This window comes from Phocoena sinus, chromosome 11 (assembly GCF_008692025.1).
Source record: "Phocoena sinus isolate mPhoSin1 chromosome 11, mPhoSin1.pri, whole genome shotgun sequence".
Classification (NCBI taxonomy): Eukaryota; Metazoa; Chordata; class Mammalia; order Artiodactyla; family Phocoenidae; genus Phocoena; species Phocoena sinus.
In genome coordinates, this window is record NC_045773.1 from 83,789,605 (window position 1) to 83,809,569 (window position 19,965).

Consider the following 19,965-nt stretch of genomic DNA (forward strand, 5'->3'; position numbering starts at 1 on the left):
TGGCATAAAAATACACTTATAGATCAGCAGAACAGAGTAGAAAGTACAGAAATAAGCCCACACGTATTTGATCTATTGGCTTTTTGTTTGTTTTTGTTTTTTAATAAATTGCCAAGGTAATTCAATGGGAAAGAGCAGTTTCTTTGATGAATGATTCTGGAATAACTGACTATCCCCATGGAAAACAATGATCAGTGACCTTTATTTTATGCCATAAAAGATAAATTTCTAAATGGATCAAAAATTAAATGTAAAAGTTAAAGCTATACAAACTACCGGAAGACAACACAGAAAATCTTCACGGCTTTGAAGTAGGCAAAAAATTCTTGTATGCTATACATAAAGCACAAGCATAAAAGAAAAAATTGATAAATTGGACTTTATCAAAATTAAAAAGTATTGCCCTTTGAATGACACTGTTAAAAAAGTGAGAAGGGAGAACATTTTCTTCCTTTTTTTTTTTTTTTTTTTGGCCATGCCTCGTGGCTGGCGGGATATTAGCTCCCCAACCAGGGATCGATCGAACCCAGGGCCCCAGCAGTGAAAGCACTGAGTCCTAACCACTGGACCGCCAGGGAATTCCCAGGAGAACATTTTCTCAATACATATATATGGCAAAGGATGATATATGGAATATACAAACATTGCTTACAACTCAATGAAAATGGGCAAAACATTTGAATAGCCATTTACCCAAAGACATATGAAATGAGCATATGAAAAGGATCTGAATACCATTATCATAGAAATGCTAATTAAAACCACATTGAGATACCACCACTCCCACTAGAATGGCTAAAGTAAAAAAGGTTGACAGTGTTGGTGAAGATACAGAGTAACTAAACTCTCATACATTGTTAGTAGGAATGTAAAATTATACAATTACTTTGGAAAGTATTTTGTCGGTTTCTTACAAAATTTACCAAATGCTTAATATACAATCCTGCAATTCACTCCTATATATTTACCTAAGGCAAATAAAAAGGTATGTCCACACAAAGACTCATACATGAATATTTATAGCAGCTTTATTCACCATAGCCAAAAAATTGGAATCAAACGAAACATCCACAACAGATGAACAGATAGACAAATGTAGCACATTCATACAATGGAATATGACTCAACAGTACAAAGGACTGAACTAATGTTAATTACAACATCATGCATGAATCTCAAAAACATGCGGGGCAACATATTCCAGACACAAAAGAGTACATGCTGAATGATACTATTTATGTAAAACTCTACAAAAAGGACTTCCGTGGTGGTCCAGTGGTTAAGAATCCCCCTTCCAATGCAGGGGACGCAGGCTTGATCCCTGGTCGGGGAGCTAAGATCCCACATGCCGCAGGGCAACTAAGCCTGTGTACCGCAACTACTGAGCCCACACGCTCTGGAGCCTGTGCGCCACAACTAGAGAGAAGCCTGTGCACTGCAAGGAAAGATCCAACATGCCACAACTAAGACCCAAGGCAGTCAATAAAAACCAAAACCGGGCTTCCCTGGTGGCGCAGTGGTTGAGAGTCCAGCTGCCGATGCAGGGGATGCGGGTTCGTGCCCCGGTCCGGGAAGATCCCACATGCCGCAGAGTGGCTGGGCCCGTGAGCCATGGCCGCTGAGCCTGCGCGTCCGGAGCCAGTGCTCCGCAACGGGAGAGGCCACAACAGTGAGAGGCCCGCGTACCGCAAAAAAATAAATAAATAAATAAAAACCAAAACCAAAACAAAAGAAACTCTACAAAAGACAAACCTAATCCATAGTGACAAGAAGCAGATCAGTTGTTACCTGGGGCCTGGGGCTCAGAGGTATTTGGGAAGGGGCCCAGGAAACAATTTGCAGTGATCAAAATATTTCATAACCTGATTGTGATTGTGGGAAGAGAGTGCATACATTTGTCAAAACTCATTGAATCGTACACCTAAAATGGATGCATATTATTGTCTTATTGTGCCACAATAAGGTTGTTAAAAATATCTATTATTATATCATCAGAGATTTAAAAAAATCATTGCATCCATGAACACTAAAGAATCCATGGGGATTCTATTTTAGAAATCAGAGAAGATAAAAGAGCTCTCAGAATTTTAAAATATACTACCAGGAATTTTCATTTCTGGAGGCCCTTGGGAAGAATCTGTTTTCAAGCACATTCAGGATGTTGGCAGAGTTTAGTTTCTGGCAGTTGTAGGACCCAGGGCTCCATTTCTAGAGAAGCTGCTGTCAGCCAGGGCCCATTCTCAGCTCCTAGAGGCTATTCACATTCCTTCACATGTGCCTCCTCCCCATTTCAATGCTGGCCAAGATAAAATCCCTTGCATCAAATCCCTCCCCTCTCATGTTGCAAATCTCCTTTGCCCCTGAAACACCTATTCCTTTTAAGAGCTCACCTGATTAGATCAGGCCCACCAAATGCAGTCTCCTTTTTGTCAATCACTTGTGCTGTATTAACATACCCTAATCATTGGCAGTGATGTCCCATCATATCTCAGGTCCCTTCCACACTCCAGGAGAGGGAATGTACAAGGGGAGGGGTCTTTGGGGGTGATTTTGGAATTCTGCTACCACAATAAGGCTGGCCTAAAATTTATAGAAAAATAATTAGGAGGAAATTTCAACAAATTCTTATGTATGGATGCAGACTGATGAGCTACACTTGTTTTTGCTTTGTTTTGCTTTGCTTTGCTTTGCTGAACTTACGGGTGTATGTGTGCTTGTGTTGTATTTTTAGCATATTGGTCCATTACAAGGTCCAGCAAGGATACCAAACTGTTTTTATTAGTGAATTTAAGTATTTTCCATACTCCTCTTTTCAATTGATACCTACGTACTCAGGATTAGGCTTTATTTCGCTTATCTCTTCTGGAACTTGATATCAGGAAGCATTTCAAGAAGGGGTCTTTGAAGTGGGAGTAAAAAATAAGTCAAGTTAAAAGCACAGACAGGGACTTCCCTGGTGGCACAGTGGTTAAGAATCCACCTGCCAATGCAGGGGACACGGGTTCGAGCCCTTGTCCGGGAAGATACCACATGCTGGGGAGCAACTAAGCCCGTGCGCTACAACTACTGAGCCTGTGCTCTACAGCCCGCAAGCCACAACTACTGAAGCCCACATGTCTAGAGCCCATGCTCTGCAACAAGAGAAGCCACCGCAATGAGAAGCCCACGCACCACAACAAAGAGTAGCCCCCCCAGCTCTGCAACTAGAGAAAGCCCGCATGCAACAATAAAGACCCACCGCAGCCAAAAATAAATTAAAAAAAAAAATGACACACACATACACACACACACACACACACAAAAGTGAAGACAGTTCATGACATTTTTTCAAATTCTCTTTTTTTTTTAATTTTTTTATATTTTTTTATTATTTTTTTTCAAATTCTCTTAATTAAAAAATCTACCAACCAAGATGCCCTTCAGTACATGAATGGATAAATAAACTGTGGCACATCCAGATGATGGAATTCAACACTAAAAAGAAATGACTTATCAAGCCATAAAAAAACATGGAGGAATCTTAAATGCATGTTACTGAATGAAAGAAGCCAATCTGAAAAGGCTACTTACTGTATGATTCCAACCATGTGAAATTCTAGAAAAGGCAACCCTGTGGAGACAGTAAAAGATCAATGGTGGCCAGGAGTTTGAGAGGAGGGGGGGGATGGATAGGAGTTCAAGGATTTTTAGGCCAGTGAAACTACTCTGTATGATACTATAACGGTAGATACATTTCATCATATATTTGTCCAAACTCTAAGAATGTACAACACCAAAAGTGAACCCTAGTATAAACCATGGACTTTGAGCGACAATTATGTGTCCATGGAGATTCCTCAGTTGTAATAAATTACCACTCGGGTGCTCGATGTTGATAATGGGAAAGGTTGTGCATATGTGGAGGCAGGGAGTATATGGGAAATCTCTGTGCCTTCCACTCAGTTTTGCTGTGAACCTCACACTGTTCTAAAAAAAGGAAGTCTACTTTAAAAAAAAAAGTAATAATACCAACAGTAATATCTGCCGCTTATGATGCTAAGCCCTTGACATATTTCATCAGCATTGTTTATATTCTATTTTCCCTTGTTCAGTTTCATCACATGAATTTTCATAAAAATGAGACTACAGCTGCTTAGTTGCTCATCAGCTCCGACTGTGGAGCTCTCCCCAAAAGAGTAACCTTCCTGTGAGACAGCACTCTTCATTAGTATTGAATAGAAAATGTGTGGGATGTTTTTGGACTGCAAGTGGAAATACAGTTTGCCTCTTTAATTGAACTCTAGAGATTGTATGGAAATCATCTCTTCCCCGTAGCACCTTAATCACTCCCATATGGATGAATTCATTCAATAAACACCTCTGTTTGCATATCTGGATTATCGCTAGACATAGAGGTCCCTGTTTGGGGGAACCTTTGCTGTTTGAGCAGTTCTCAAAAGCGTATGAAAGGATCCCCATCTACAGACCTCTGAACCCCAACTTCATCCCCCAGTGTTTCTCCCCCACATCTTTTCTAGAAGTGAAGTAAACTGACTCTGAGGCTTTTAAATTCTGAATTCTGGCTCTTTCTAACTGGATCATTCCAGCTCATTCTAACTGAGTCATTCCAGAGGTCCGGAGGTACAATGTCTCCTTTGTCCAGGCAACAATAAGCTTAAGTCAAACTGTTCACTTTCTAATAGCCCTGGGGTTCACTTGGCTATCTAGGTAGGAACTCCATTAGCAAGCCAAATGCCCCTTGGATAAATAGGAAATCTACAAATAATTCACCACTACTTTGAGTTAGTACAACTAGAAAGTTATCAGACAACCAAGATACTCTAAAAGGGATCTGTGAGAAAAGCAGCAATTAAAAAACTCTGCCCAATTTCTGGCTTTCTTTCAAATGATTACCTTAAGTGTTATTGCACCCTTTGTTAAATTTTCAGTTATTTAGATCTCCTTTTACTCTGTTGTTAAAATTTCTCTGTTTTTAATATTATTATTGCTCTGTGAAGAAATACCTCTTTTTTAAAATTAATTTTTATTTATATTATTTATTTTTGGCTGCTTGGGTCTTCATTGCTGCGCACGGGGCTTTCTCTAGTCGCAGCGAGCTGGGGATACTCTTCGTTGCGGTGCGCAGGCTTCTCATATCGGTGGCTTCTCTTGTTGCGGAGCACGGGTTCTAGGCATATGGGTTTCAGTACTTGTGGCACACGGGCTCAGTAGTTGTGGCTCGCGGCTTGAGAGCGCAGGCTCAGTAGTTGTGGTGCACGGGCTTAGTTGCTCTGCGACATGTGGGATCTTCCCAGACCAGGGCTCGAACCTGTGTCCTCTGCGTTGGCAGGCAGATTCTTTTTTTTTTTTTTTGCAGTACGCGGGCCTCTCACTGTTGTGGCCTCTCCCATTGCGGAGCACAGGCTCCGGACGCGCAGGCTCAGCGGCCATGGCTCACAGGCCCAGCCGCTCCGCGGCGTGTGGGATCTTTCCGGACCGGGGCATGAACCCGTGTCCCCTGCATCAGCAGGCGGACTCTCAACCACTGCGCCACCAGGGGAGCCCCATGCAGGCAGATTCTTAACCAGTGTACTACCAGGGAAGTCCCAGAAATACCTCTTTTAACCGTCTGATTTGATTCCTATTTTGGCAACTTGACACTTTGTCAAGTGGCATGAGAACAGTATCTACCATACTGAATAAAAACAACATTTATGGTCCTTCCTTCATGCTGAACAATTTAAATCTTTTCTCATTTAATCCTCAAGACAATTTTTACTATCTCCATTATTCAGGTAGGGAAACTTCACCCCAGAGAGGTTAAACGACTGTCCCAAGGTCACACATCAACACCACAGAGTAGCTCTGATTTACAGGTTGGATTTAAAATGTGGTATTTCCATTTATTTCTAAAGCCAATAAGCTGCTTAAACAACTGACCACTACTGCCATCTGCTGGTAGCTAGCTGAGTTGCTCTTCCTCAGGTTGCACTACAGGCACGAGTGATTCTGACACACACTACTAGTGCCATCTATCATGCTGGCGTCTAGAACAGTGCCTGACACATAGTAGACACTCAAAATTCGTAAAACGAATCTCTGGGAGATCCCAGGAGAATTTTGGTTGATAAAATCTCTCAAGTTGTTCTTTAACTCCGCAAATAACCAAATCCAGAAAGAATACGAAGGCTACCTCCACATAAGACAATGATATTGTTGTAGACTGTTTACTCCATCAATTGTGCCACCTCTGCATTTATATACACACTTCACATTTCATTGCTCTAACCTAATTTATCAGTTGAGTCTCACTCTCATGTTTCAATCCAGCTCTACTATTTGTACTGTATAGATTTCAGAAAGAATCTTAGTTTTACCTCTGAAAAGGACCTGAGAAACCCTGGCTAGTGTACCTCAAGTCCTGTTTCAAAAGATGGCGATAAAAAAGTGTTTCATAGATAAATAAGTTTCAGCAACGATGCAGTAAATGAAGTTCCAATGGTTTCTTCACAGAAACCAATGTAGAACTTCTCAGAGTCATTAACATGCTACTGTACCTTAGGGCTTTCTGAAAGAAGGAATATGGGATACAGCACTTCCCAAATGTACTTGACTACTGAATTCTTTTCCATTAAACTTCTGTTAATATCTCAAGGAATGTTGGTGTTCTGTGGAACTCAATTTGGAAAGCTCCAATATCCCAATTCCAGTTATTACAGATGGAGCCGAATGAGAATAATTTCCTTAATATCATTCAGCAGAGCTATGACTCTTTTTTTTTTTGCGGTACGTGAGCCTCTCACTGTTGTGGCCTCTCCCGTTGCGAAGCACAGGCTCCGGACGCGCAGGCTCAGTGGCCATGGCTCACGGGCCCAGCCGCTCCGCGGCATGTGGGACCCTCCCGGACCGGGGCACGAACCCGTGTGCCCTGCATCGGCAGGCGGACTCTCAACCACTGCGCCACCAGGGAAGCCCTAGGACTCTCATTTTAGGTGTTCTTTTCACAGTATCACTCTTGTTCTATGTAATTTCTCCATATGAAAAACAAACACTAATACCTACTGACTGGTACAGAACTTTACAGTTATAAAGGGGATGTGAAGTAACATTTAATGAGTGCTGTTATGTGCTCTTTTCTCTCCCTCCCCCCTGCTATCAATGGGCTAAACATTCCAGACCTTATGACTGTTGTATTTTACATCATGAAATAATAAATGAGTCTTCTTGTTTAAACATATCCCTCTGTAGGATTGGTCAATGAGAGTCTGCTCAGAGAGATACATCTTGTTGATTTTCGATGTATCAGCCACATTGGCCTTTTTTTTTTTTTTTTTTTTATGCGTTACGCGGGCCTCTCACTGTTGCGGCCTCTCCCGCTGCGGAGGACAGGCTCCGGACGCGCAGGCCCAGCGGCCATGGCTCACGGGCCCAGCCGCTCCGCGGCACGTGGGATCCTCCCAGACCGGGGCACGAACCCGCGTCCCCTGCATCGGTAGGCGGACTCTCAACCACTGCGCCACCAGGGAAGCCCCTGGCCTTTTTTATTTTCTAGAAAGTTAAACCATTTCCTGCCCTAGACCATTCATACATCCTGTGTCCTTTTCTATTCCTCCTGTTTTATTCCTCCCACTGGACTCCAACTGCATAGAATTAGCTTAGTCATAACTTCTGGTTGATAATACACCATCATCATTGATCCATTCACAGCATCCTTTATTTTAATAAAATAATGAACATAATCCAACCCAAGGGCCAGAATACATCCACAAATATACTTACCTACATGTTTCTTCCTCATCCCATCTTGCTGCATCTCCCTCAAAGGATAAGCTTGATCTTAAATATTAGATTTATCATTTCTTGCTTTTTTGTTGTTTTTAATTTGCTCACATGCATATGTGAACACACAAACACACACATTTATTTTCTTTTTTAAGAGAACCTTTTTTTAAAATTTTATTTATTTTTGGCTGCATTGGGTCTTCGTTGCTGCGCATGGGCTTTCTCTAGTTGCGGCGAGCAGGGGCTACTTTTTGTTGCGGTGCGCGGGCTTCTCATATCGGTGGCTTCTCTTGTTGCGGAGCACGGGCTCTAGGCACGCGAGCTTCAGTGGTTGCAGCACACGGGCTCAGTAGTTGTGTCTCGTGGGCTCCAGAGGGCAGGCTCAGTAGTTGTGGCACAGGGACTTAGCTGCTCCGCGACATGTGGGATCTTCCCCCACCAGGGATTGAACCCGTGTCCCTCGCATTGGCAGGTGGATTCTTAATCACTGCGCCACCAGGGAAGTCCCCATTTTTTTTGATTATTTGTTTCTGGGTCACATTCTCTTGCTTCTTTGCCTGAGAATTTTTGTAGATGCTGGACATTGTGAAGGTTATATTAGTTAGTGTCTGGGTTTTATTTTCTACCTGGGGTCCACTTACATCCCAAGTCCACTGAGACCAAGGGACCCATTACATAGTGTCAAGCCTGGTTCAGTTTGTCAATTCCATTGAGATTGTTTTATTATTTGATTAAATTAAATAATCTATTGAAGGTTTAATTTTATTCTGAAAATTTTCCACATTTGCTAAATAAGATCGGGTGGATTTGACTTTTCCCTCATCTTGTCTAGTTCTAGGTCGCAGATCAAAGGTCATTTTAATGATGCCTCCAAGCAGATACAGACATTGGCAGGAAACTTGCTGCTCATTAACAGATTAATGTTTCAGTCCTTGGACACCCCACATTTAGAAAAGGCAGCCCTGTCTGTGCGAAAAGCATAAATAATTTAGAGCAACAAAATAGGAACATCTAGAAAGGGAACTAATGCAAAGTCAAGCCCAGTCACAGAAGTATATCACTTAAATGCACAAATGATCTCCAGTGAGATCGAGCTCTATCACGGGGCTTCCCAACCCTATTTCTGACATGCACACATAGAAGATAATTGTATTTGTCCAGAACACTGGCATAAACAGATGGGGCAACTCTCAACAGGAGGGGGGTCTTTCTAGGGCCTCCAGCACATCCCCCGGCCCTGCCTGGCTGCCCTGAGGGCTGAGGGGATCAAGATGTTAACATACTTAATATCTATTCACTGGGTGATAGTTGAGATTCTGTAGGCTAAACGTTCTTGTAATTTTATAAATACTGTTCAAGAAAGAAATAAGATAAAGAACCTACAGTTTCTATGACTTCGTAGACTCATAGTCAGCAAGCAATTGTTGAGACGTTTAAGATCTGCGCTGACTCATAGTGAGGCTGAACAAGTATTATATATTTCCCTGCCAATCAATTATATAACATCATCCTATTCATGCCTTCGATACACACACACACTAACATATACATACAATTACATAATACATTTTACATCATAGAACACTTCATCATGAAAGCTTTTTTAAAAAACACCAAAACCAGGGACTTCCCTGGCAGTCCAGTGGTTAAGATTCCATGCTTCCACTGCAGGGGGCATTGGTTCAATCCCTGGTGGGGGAACTAAGGTCCCACATGCCACGTGGCATGGCCAAAAAATAAAAGAAAAGATTTAAAATCCCACCAAAACCTATTACGGCACTTAAAAAAATTCATCCTCATTAGGTAATCTTATTCACGTTGACTAACAAGGAATAGGAAAGGAGAGCTTCTTGTTTTGTTTTGTTTGACGAAGGGTATACATCTAGTAAGTGGAAGAGCTACTACTTGAATCTGGGTTCTTAATTATACAATATGAGTACACATGTGACAGCTGAGGAACACATCTTGAACCATCACTGGCAGGTATGTTTTTCTGTGGAATGAAAGAGACATCCATGGGCAACATAGCAAATGCCACCATCAGGATGGGTCCTGAAAGAATAAGACCTTGGGTATTTTAGTTTTGCTCAAATGCAGCTAACATTTCCACAACTCGAAAGGAAAGAGGGAGTTTGGTGACATTCCTGTGTACGATCATAAAAGTTTGAATTCTTTTAATCACATGAGGAAAGCTGAAATAGCATCAGTTTCTTTTTCTTGGAACAGACAAGGGCACTCAAGTACAAGAAAGACCATGTCCCTGGTTTAATCTTAAAGGGGACTATTTTGTTCTTTCCTCTTTAGAATAATAAGCCCTGAAAGAGGCTAGAGAACAACCATGGAATTTTAGAATTACAGTGAACAGCCATTAGATTGTAGCAAAACCAGCCGATGGTCAAATAAGCTTTCAAAAAGAAAGTCCTTCATTAGGTGTTTTATATATATATACGTTTATAGTTTAAACTTCCTGTACCAAACACACCTGCATGCAACCTCAAGGAAATAGAAAGAACTGAAAAAACTTTACCATGGAGCTATAGTACCCTTGACTAAAATAACAAATACAGAGGATGGAAATCTTAATTCCAAGAAAAAATACACTTAAGCCACAGCATAAGAAATGTGGGTTGGAATTAAGGAAGATTTCACTGACACCTAAGTTTATTACTTACTGGAAGAAAAAACAGGAAAAGGTAGTTAATTTCCTTCTCTGAAGATCTCATTTTGTTTGTATTTTCAATTTATTAAATATAACCACAATAGGCAATATTCAGGGAATAGAAAACACATTTAAATTATCTATACTCTCATAGTGTTATATTTCTAACAAAGCAACTGTTACCATTTTTGGTGTATCTTTGGCTACTCTTTTTGAAATATGTGCACTGATTACATAGCTGTTGCTATACCACAACAAAACTTCATATTTTACCATTTTCTTTTTTTTCTTCTTTATTGGCCACACCTTGCGGCATGCGAAATCTTAATTCCCCAACAAGGGATCGAACCCGTGCCCCCTGCAGTGGAGACGTGGAGTCTTAACCACTGGACCTCCACGGAAGTCCCTACAATTTTTGGTCAACATTCTCCAAGTATTTTTCGATATTGCTATGGAGTCCATAATCGTTCTTGAAATTAACATTCCATAGAGGAGGTACACTTTAACATTAAACATTGCCTTAAACGTTGCCCTATTGTCACTTCTCATTTCCTATCAGTATGAATTATACTGCAACAGACATGTTCATGCAGATAGTTTTTGTTCATGTTTGGACAAATTTCTCAGGATAAAGTCCCAGAAGTTTGGATCAGAAGCTAGGAACATTTTTTTGTGGCTTCCCAAAATGCTTTAGAAAGGTATCATTTTTATTGCTGTCAGCCATGCCCAAGAGCGCCAGTTTTACTAAAACTCTACTGGCACTGAATATCCTAGCTTTTTACATTTTCACTAATTCAGTAGGCACAGTAGGCAGTAACTGTTCCCTCACTCTTTGATTTCTTTTCTTTTCTTTTCTTTCTTTTTTTTTTGCAGCCACCAGACAACACAGTAATTAGCAACGTTTCTAATTTATCTCTTCACCAGTTCATAGAATGGGATGTTTGGCTAATTCCTTAAAGTGATCTGTACAGGTGATGGCTCCCGTTTGGAACGTTATTCAATCATTCCTTTTTTGGGTGCATAAATGGAGAAGCCTGTCTTCTCCAAATACCAGTTTATAGTTCATATTTTTGCAGCTTGATTTAAACCCTGTTTGTATTTTGAAGTATTTGAAACTGAAAACAGCAATTGGGGGAGAAATATTCACAGGCAAGAATATTTAGGAGGAATTTGATTAGAAATATGCACAACTCTATCCAAACCTCCACACGTAATTAACAAGCTTTCTAACTGGTGCAAATTATCCCAGCCTTGAAAGAGATCAGCTTGTGCTCATGACTGATTCTCAGCTGCAGTAAGACGATGAGAATCACTTTCAATGTGAAAAGTAAAGTATTTCTTCAGTTTACTAATTCTTTCTGCTCTCAAACATACCTGCTCTAATTAGTTCAATTCAACCCACAGTTATTTAGCACCTAATGTATTCACGGTACTATATACTCTGATCTGCAAAGGCTGCTGAGATGAATAAGGCACGATCTTTCCTTCATGGCACACACAGCTTTATATTATAGATCAGGGAATATTTTTCAGGTGGCAGCTGTTTCGTGACTTACCTCCAAGACTGCAAAATAACATGCTGCATCTGGAAGACTGTGAAACTTAGGGGGCAATATGCTCTAAGGCATATTTGTCTTGGATTCCATCCAAGGAAGCATCCAACTTTTTTTTTTTTTTTTTTTTTAGTGATGTAGCATTCAGCACAATGGACTTGACAAGCATCTATGGTAGTAAACCAAGAGATTCTCTGTGGCTTGTAGCTTTAGAAAGATCCCAAATTCCCACTATGTTGCCCTGGGTGCAAACTCCGGGAGGGTAAACTTGAACATAATTAAGATTTAGTTAGCAGGAAAAAATCAATAATATCAAACCCTTTTTGGAGAAAGATTTTGTGAACAAAAAGATAATCTAGAACAGGTGGGGGGGTTGGGGAGGGACAGTCAAGTATGGCTCACGGACCAAATCCAGCTTATTGCTTGTTTTTGTATATAAAGTTTTACTGTGAAAAAAAAAATTTTTTTTTAATGATGTGGTTTTAGCTACGAATGGGCCACACAATATTTCCCTGTAGAGTAGCCTGGGCTCATGTATTGAATAGAAAATCAATGGCCTTTCTTAAATGACTCTCTCTCTTAGCAGAGTATACATTTTCAAATGTTGCTTCCCAGTGTGTGTTGATTTCAATGCTTTAAAACTCTATGTTTTTATTGAATACTGGAAAATACTTTGCTGGAACTAAAAAATGCAATAGCCATTGCCAGGTTTTCTGAACAAAGTATTTCAATAGCCAATTGATATTGATTAACTCTGTCCTAGTCATACACCCAACTTACACCCGGTTGAAAGGTTGGTTAGTCAAGTCCATTGGTTATCGCCCATCACTGGAGCTCAGGCTTCCGTGAACTTTACAAAAGATTGGGCATTGTCCCCACTTCCAGTGAGCATGTAGTTTCCTGGAGGACACAGTATAATATCCAGAGAGAACCACCATCGCGATAATAGCATGCTGCAGGCAGAGTGGGTTGGGGGCAATGCTAATGATAATCAAGTGTGAGTATGAGCTAACATTTGTTAAGCGCCTACCCTGTATTAAGCACTGGGCCAGGCACTGGATATGTATCCAGTCTTGAAATTTTCCTAAGAAGAACATGGGAAACATTTTATCCCAACTTTCAAAATGTAGACACTAAGACTCAGAGAAACTAAACAACTTTATCAAGCTCACATAATCAATAAATGGTAGTGCTAGCATTCGAACTCGGAACAGCCTGACTCCAGAGCTAATATTCTCTCCTTCATTCCATCCTGTTCAAGGAAAGCCACTTGGAAGACACATGTCAGGTGTGATCAGAGGGAAGCCAGTTGGTTGAGGACACCACATCAAGTGGTTCTAGGTACTTTCCCCATAAGCATCTTTGCCATAGATATTTTTGCCCCAAGCATTTTTGCTGCAAACATTTCAGCCATTAAACCTATTGACCGTAGGGCAATTTTGCCATAAAAGATTAAATAAGTGCTTAACAGTTTGGTTTGACGGTTTGGTTTCAACTGGTTGAAATGCATTAGCATTTCTTCCAGTTAGTAATGTTACTGATAGCTTTATTGAACTGACAGATATTGATGGATTGCCCCCAAGAATTTGTTTCTTACTTTGAAACACACCACATTGGAGGAGAAAGAGGCTGAGAACCTCAAAGGCGCAGAATTGAACGAACCCACATTTCTCTAAAAAATTGGAATGTCTCTCAACGGACAGGTGACCATATACCAAAAACAACAAACAACCGTGTAGATTCTTTCACGTCGCAATAAAAAGCTCAGTTACAAATACGCATCCTAGTGTTTGGGAACTGATACCTGTCTTAATGAAGGAGGAAATTTTAGTGAAAATGAAAATGTATGGTTTGGAATGAGGAGAAAAAATTCAACAATCAAAAAAAGTGTGTGATTAAATATTCTGAACAAAAGACTTGGAGGACAAATGCTTAGGTACAACCCGAAAATAAAATCAGTTATTTGTGCAGTATTGCCATGAATCAACACACATTTTAAATGTATTCAAATATTTTGTATTTTGCAATAAACTCTTTTAAATTTTGTTATTCATTTTTCCTGTTTCGTTATGTCCTTTTTAATGCCCCACTTTTCTATTTTATCTTTTATGGCAAAATTGCCTCATGGCCATTGTTATGCGGCAAAAATCCTCCAGCAAAGATGTCCACTATGAAGATGTTTATGGCCAAAGTACCAGACACCATCTTGAGCATCCGCGACTCTTTGAGCATGTAAACCAGCCCTGGCTTTGAGGTTATTTGGGCTACCTCTATGCTCTTAAGTTACTGGGGGTTACCAACCAGTAAATAAAGCCAATAAATATGGTGAATTTTAACTGTATTTGATTTTGTATAATGGAAACTTAGGGGAGGTAATGAAGAACAAAGTCAGGGGGAAATTAGAATGCTCTCATTTGAAACGGAAACATTTCCCTTTAATCTAAAATACATAATACTGAAATGTAGATGTATGTAGCATTGGCATTAAAAGGTATGTGAAAATGAGACTCGGGCTCCATGGGTTCATTTATTTAAAAAACTTGATGGACGTGCTATTTTACATGACTCATTTACTTATTAGAGCTGACATATCTAAACTATATCTTTCTCTTGCCCGACTCTCTAGCTTCTGTAACTTTTGCCACTTAGATCCTCTTTTTCTTTTTTATCGTCTACCGCTGGCAGCTGTCAAATCATGCTAGCTGACAGCAAAATTATCGTGCATTTAGCACACAGTGACAATACTCTGGCCCATCCATGTTTACAGAGGAAGCTGGGTGGGTTTTTTTAATGTATTGTTGGGCATAATTATGAAGTGGTAGCAACTGTTCTTCGGTAGAAGGTCGGGACAATTTGCCTAACAAAGCTGTTTGTCAAGTTCGCCCAAGGGTAAGCAAGGGCAGGTGGGTCTTGGCAAAAGAAGTGACACGTAAAAAGCTTTGAAAAGGTATCAATTCTCCACAGAAGTGAAAAAACAAGAGTCACAGCTGTTAGACACACAACGGAAAAATACCTTGTGCCCAGTGCTTATGAAGGGGTAGTGGCTTGGACTCACGCAGGATTCAAATACTAGACTCAGTACGACACGTCAGGTCTCTGAGAGTCAATGTCCCCATCTGTGAAAGAAAGATTATGTATCAGCCCTGCAGGGTAGGTATTGGGATTAAATGGGATAAAAAAATAAAGCAATGACATATGATAGAGACTCAGCAGATGATAGCTCCTTCTTCAACTCATTCTCACGCTCCTAAAGCATTTTTAGCCACTTGTGAGGACAGCAGAAGGACACCATGTGTGTTTCCTCTCCCTGTTACCTCAAGTCCTTGCTGTGTTGATGCAGGTTCAAGTTTAATTTAAAAACTTTCCTCCCTCCTTCCCTTCCTCCCTTCATCCTTTACTCCTTCCTCCCTTTCTTTCTTTTTCTCCTTCTCCACTCCCTCCCTCTCACCCTTCCTCTATCCATCATTCCATCCAATTTATTGCTTTCAAGTTACATGCATTCAATTACATGTTTATTGTAGAAAATGTACATGTTTATTGCAGACAACACAAATAAGCAAAAAGAATATACAATTTCCCATAAGCCACATAACAGGTAGCTCTACTGCAAGTGTGTGTGTGTGTGTGTGTGTGTGTGTGTGTGTGCGCATCTCTAAATCAGTAATTCTCAACCTTGGCTGTAATTAGGATCATGTGGGGAGCCCTTGAAGTAGGTGCCTGGGATCCGCAACCAGATTCTGACTTAACCGAACTGAGGTGGGGTCTGGTTATTGGATTTTTCAAAAGTCCCCAGGTGATCCTTCTGTGCAACCAGTACCTGTTCCAAACTACTTTTCTAAACTTACTTATTTCACAAAAATAAGCTCATAGCCTGATATTTCCCCTTAATATACCATGAAGATCTTCCTATGTAGATAATGTACTTACATAAAATCATTTTTTTAAAAAAGCAGAAGTTATACATAGTGAATTTATTCAAATAAAAGAAATGACTGACACAGAACTAGTGATATCAGAAATCTGCATAGAGTAAAAAAAAAGTGAGTATAAATTAGCTAAATCCCTAAACATTTCAAGTGAAGCATCTGTAAAGGAATTTTTCATCTCTTTTCTTTCACATAGATACTCATTCATGACATGTTGATTCTGGCAAAAATCAGAGAAACCAAAAATAGTCTTGAGTTTTATAAACTGTGTGAAATTAATTTCAACCACCACATTCTATATGGATGTACAACCCTGACTTCATCGATGTATTTTATCATGACAGAAATATGATGGGTTTTGTTATTTAACCGTTATTGATATCATGACATATTGGCTTATTAATAATTACGATATTTTGCTTACCTAGTGTCTCTGTGAACAAAATATTATTGACTTTTAAAAACATTTAAAACACTTCAACATAAAAGAATAGCTACACACATTTAAACGTTTCCTTGTGAAACAATCTCAAGCAAACGAATGGCGATTGCTGTTTGCTGTTTCTGGTAATAAATGTCTTTCACTTTTCTTCATAGAAATATAAATTATATTCTTGGGCAATACGAAGAATTGCTTAAGGGCAAAGTATTCTTAAACAACATTAGAGGGCTTCCCTGGTGGCGCAGTGGTTGAGAGTCCGCCTGCCGATGCAGGGGACACGGGTTCGTGCCCCGGTCTGGGAAGATCCCATATGCCGTGGAGCGGCCGCTGAGCCTGCGCATCCGGAGCCTGTGCTCCGCAACGCGAGAGGCCATAACGGCGAGAGGCCCGCGTACCGCAAAATAAATAAATAAATAAACAACATTAGACATTTCAGCAAAGGAATTTCTCATAGTGCACTTTTACCTCCTTTCGCATATTTTTCAACTTTGCTGCGAAGCAGCTTGCTATTTTTCATTGTTGCTTTCATTATATAGTTTTTAAAAAGGTTTTGAATAGATGTCTTTCTGGAAATCATGTATTTCAAGAGATTTTGGATGACCAGTAGGCTTTAATAGGCAAAGCCTCTCAATGCAACTGCAATAAATATTACCAGGATGTTCAGGAACTAATGGAAGATGATATTCTCATTTCCACAGTCCTTTCAATTGTTTGAAAATCTTAACATTTGCATCATACTTAATTTCTGTATGGGCTGATAGGCCTGACAGTTTTTAAATGATTGCTTAAAATCATTTTAAACCAATTATTGCATATTCTTCAAATTGCTTTTGAGTCGTGACGTTGTAAGAGGCAACAATACAACAGCCAAGTGAGATGTATTCTTTTTCTTTCTGTAAACTCTTGGTGAACATAGGAATTCAGCTAAAACCTCACTTTCTCTGGGAAGCCTTTCATAACCTCCCTACCCCAGCAGAATATAAGGAATTATTCCTTTCTCTATGCCATTTTAACTTATACCTATGTCTATAATTACATTATGCACTTCTGTTACTGAATTACAAATTCACCTTCCCCACTAGAATTGTGATCTTCTTGTGAGACCAGGTTTCCAAGTCTTATTCATTCATTTTCCCTCACCTGCTCCTAGCAAAATGTCTGGCATATATTAAGTGTTCAATAAGTGTCTTTGAATGAATGAATAAATGAATTTTAAAAAGACTGCCTTTTATTTAAAGAATTTTTTCCTTGAAAGTGCTTTGTATAAATATTATTTCTCTTGATCCATATAAGAATCCGAAGAAGTAGCCATTATCATCCCTAAGAGATGTTAAGTGAATTTGCCAAGGTCAAGTAGCTAGTTGGGTAGAAGTTCAAGGACCACTTCTTGAACTCCCGCCCTAAATACATTAAGATGTTACCCACAAGCGGTCCTCTACTTTCAAGTAGAATGAAACAGGTCACGGCTGCACAGTGCTTCTGTGCAGCAATCAGAAAAACTGGATAAATGACAAAAGCATGTTTTTTAGGTACAGAGAGCTGTGAGAGCAACGCAAACCAGAGGATTGAGTTTAGCCTATACAGTGGGACTCTGCTGGAGGAAAGAGAAACCAGTGAAGTTCTGTGCATGGCTGGTATGACACGCTGGACATTTGAGGAGTGGCAGGGAGACATCTGCTGCGTTCTGGGGTTGTGTTAAGGAAGCTGAGAGGCTGGGTTTGGATCAGAAGAATGAAGTCTTCAATTCCACATTGTCTAGGAGGCAAACTCCTAGATAATGCTAGAGGGAGGGAACCCATCTTTAATATATAGCTGGTCTACCCCTCAAGTCTTCTTCCATATTTGAAGCTATTGAGAGAAGGAGGCTAAATAGATAAGCTCAGAATCTCCAAAGAGCAGGGCAGAATGTGCTGCACTCTTTCAAGGCTAAGGAGACAAAAACTGCCAGGCTCTTAATCAAAAGCCATGTAGGACCATGTCCAAGGAATGGGGAGGAACCAGAGCAGACCTAACCTTTGTGTGTGTGGTGGTGGGGGGGGGGGGGGGGGAGGGAGAGAGAGAGAGAGAGAGAAACTTATTATTATAGGAATTGGCCTATGCAGTTATGGGGGCCAAGAAGACCCCTGATCTGCTGTCTACAAGCTGAAGAACCAGGAAAGCCAATGGTGTAATTCAGTCTGAGTTCAAAGGCCTGAGAACCAAGGGAGCCGATGGTACAAGTCTCAGTCTGAGTCCAAAAGGTCCAAGAATCAGGGGATGGGGGTTAATGGCATAAGTCTTGGTTCAACTCTGAAGGTCCAAGAACAAGGATTGCCAATGTCTGCGGGCAGGACAAGAGGGGTGTCCAAGCTCAAGCAAATTCATCCTTCCTCCACATTTTTGTTCTATTCAGGTCCACAACAAATTGGATGAGGCCCATCTGCACTGGTGAGGACGATCTTCTTTACTCAGTCTACCAATTCAAATGCTAATCTCTTCCAGAAACACCCTCACAGACATGCCCAGTAATAATGTTTTACCAGTCATCTGGGCATCCCTTAGTCCAATCAAGTTGTCACATAAATTAACCATCACAGTGGGTTGACTCCTCTCTCCGTACATCCCCTTAATCTTTTCTTTAGTAGGTTCTAGAAGAAGAAGGTCAGAACCATTTGGCTTCCTGCATGCTTCCCAAAGCCATAACCACTTCAGAGATTCTGAATCAGGGCATTTCCAGTTGCAAGTAACAGAAATTCCAACTGCATTACACAACAAAGGGAACATATTCCTTAAGGTGTGGGTCAATCAGGGTTACACTTCTCTTTAATTTTCTCAGTTTTCCCTTCTTGGTGTGTTGGATTGATTCTGAGGTTAGCATCCTATATGGTTCCTACACTACACAGAAAGAAAGAAAGATGTTTCAGAAGTGTCAATAATAGTCCTGAAATTCACTATTGGCTAAGACCAAGGCCCATCTCTGATCTAATCACTGTAGTCAGTACAGTGAATGTCCTCTTCGGCCCAGTATATGTCATCTGTTCCTGCTCTGAAGTGGGATATTTGAGGGTAACAATGGATCTGCAGTGTAAGTGGGGACTATTGGAAAAGATTAAGTGGGGCATGGATATTGGGATTCAGCCATTAGGTGACCTTCACAGTGCTTGACACAGATTCTAACACAGACACACACATCCCAACCAGCAGCAGCTAGAAGCTTAACCAAATAAACGAACATAAATCATTTACAGAGTATGTTAGAGCAATAGACTCATATAGAAGACAAGAATTGTGTTAAATTGTAAAACTGTAGTTTAGTGAACCAGAGTGGATAAATAACATATAACATTGTGATGGTTTTCTTCCATCTTTCTGTAGAAGGTTTTGTGTGAAAAAAGAGCACTGACTTTCCTTTGCACTTCAAGGCTTAAGCATTTGAGAATTTCTCTTGTACTCTCAAGTATAATCATATTACATCAGACCTTAACTCAAGACTTTAACGTCTTTGTTAATGTTCTAAGAATGTTCCATACTCGTGGCTATAAGCATTACTGAACTTGGCATTCTGCTCCTGTATCCTTCATTGTTAGATTAATGCTCATGTAAAAACATTGACATAATTACAGCAACGGTGGTTGGCAGACACCC

The 19,965-nt window shown here is 40.3% G+C and overlaps 1 protein-coding gene and 1 long non-coding RNA gene across 4 annotated transcripts in view; one reads left to right on the plus strand and one right to left on the minus strand.

Moving 5' to 3' along the window:
* Positions 1 to 19,965, plus strand: part of LOC116761533 (cytidine monophosphate-N-acetylneuraminic acid hydroxylase) — a 258,069-nt gene that overhangs the window by 114,272 nt on the left and 123,832 nt on the right. The window lies entirely within an intron of this gene.
* Positions 3,571 to 19,965, minus strand: part of LOC116761539 — a 102,433-nt gene continuing 86,038 nt past the window's right edge. The window contains exons 2-3 of the long non-coding RNA XR_004352047.1: positions 14,987 to 15,089; positions 3,571 to 3,610 (exon numbers count right to left, since the gene is read on the minus strand). This is a non-coding gene — a long non-coding RNA (uncharacterized LOC116761539). The remainder of the gene's footprint in view (positions 3,611 to 14,986; positions 15,090 to 19,965) is intronic.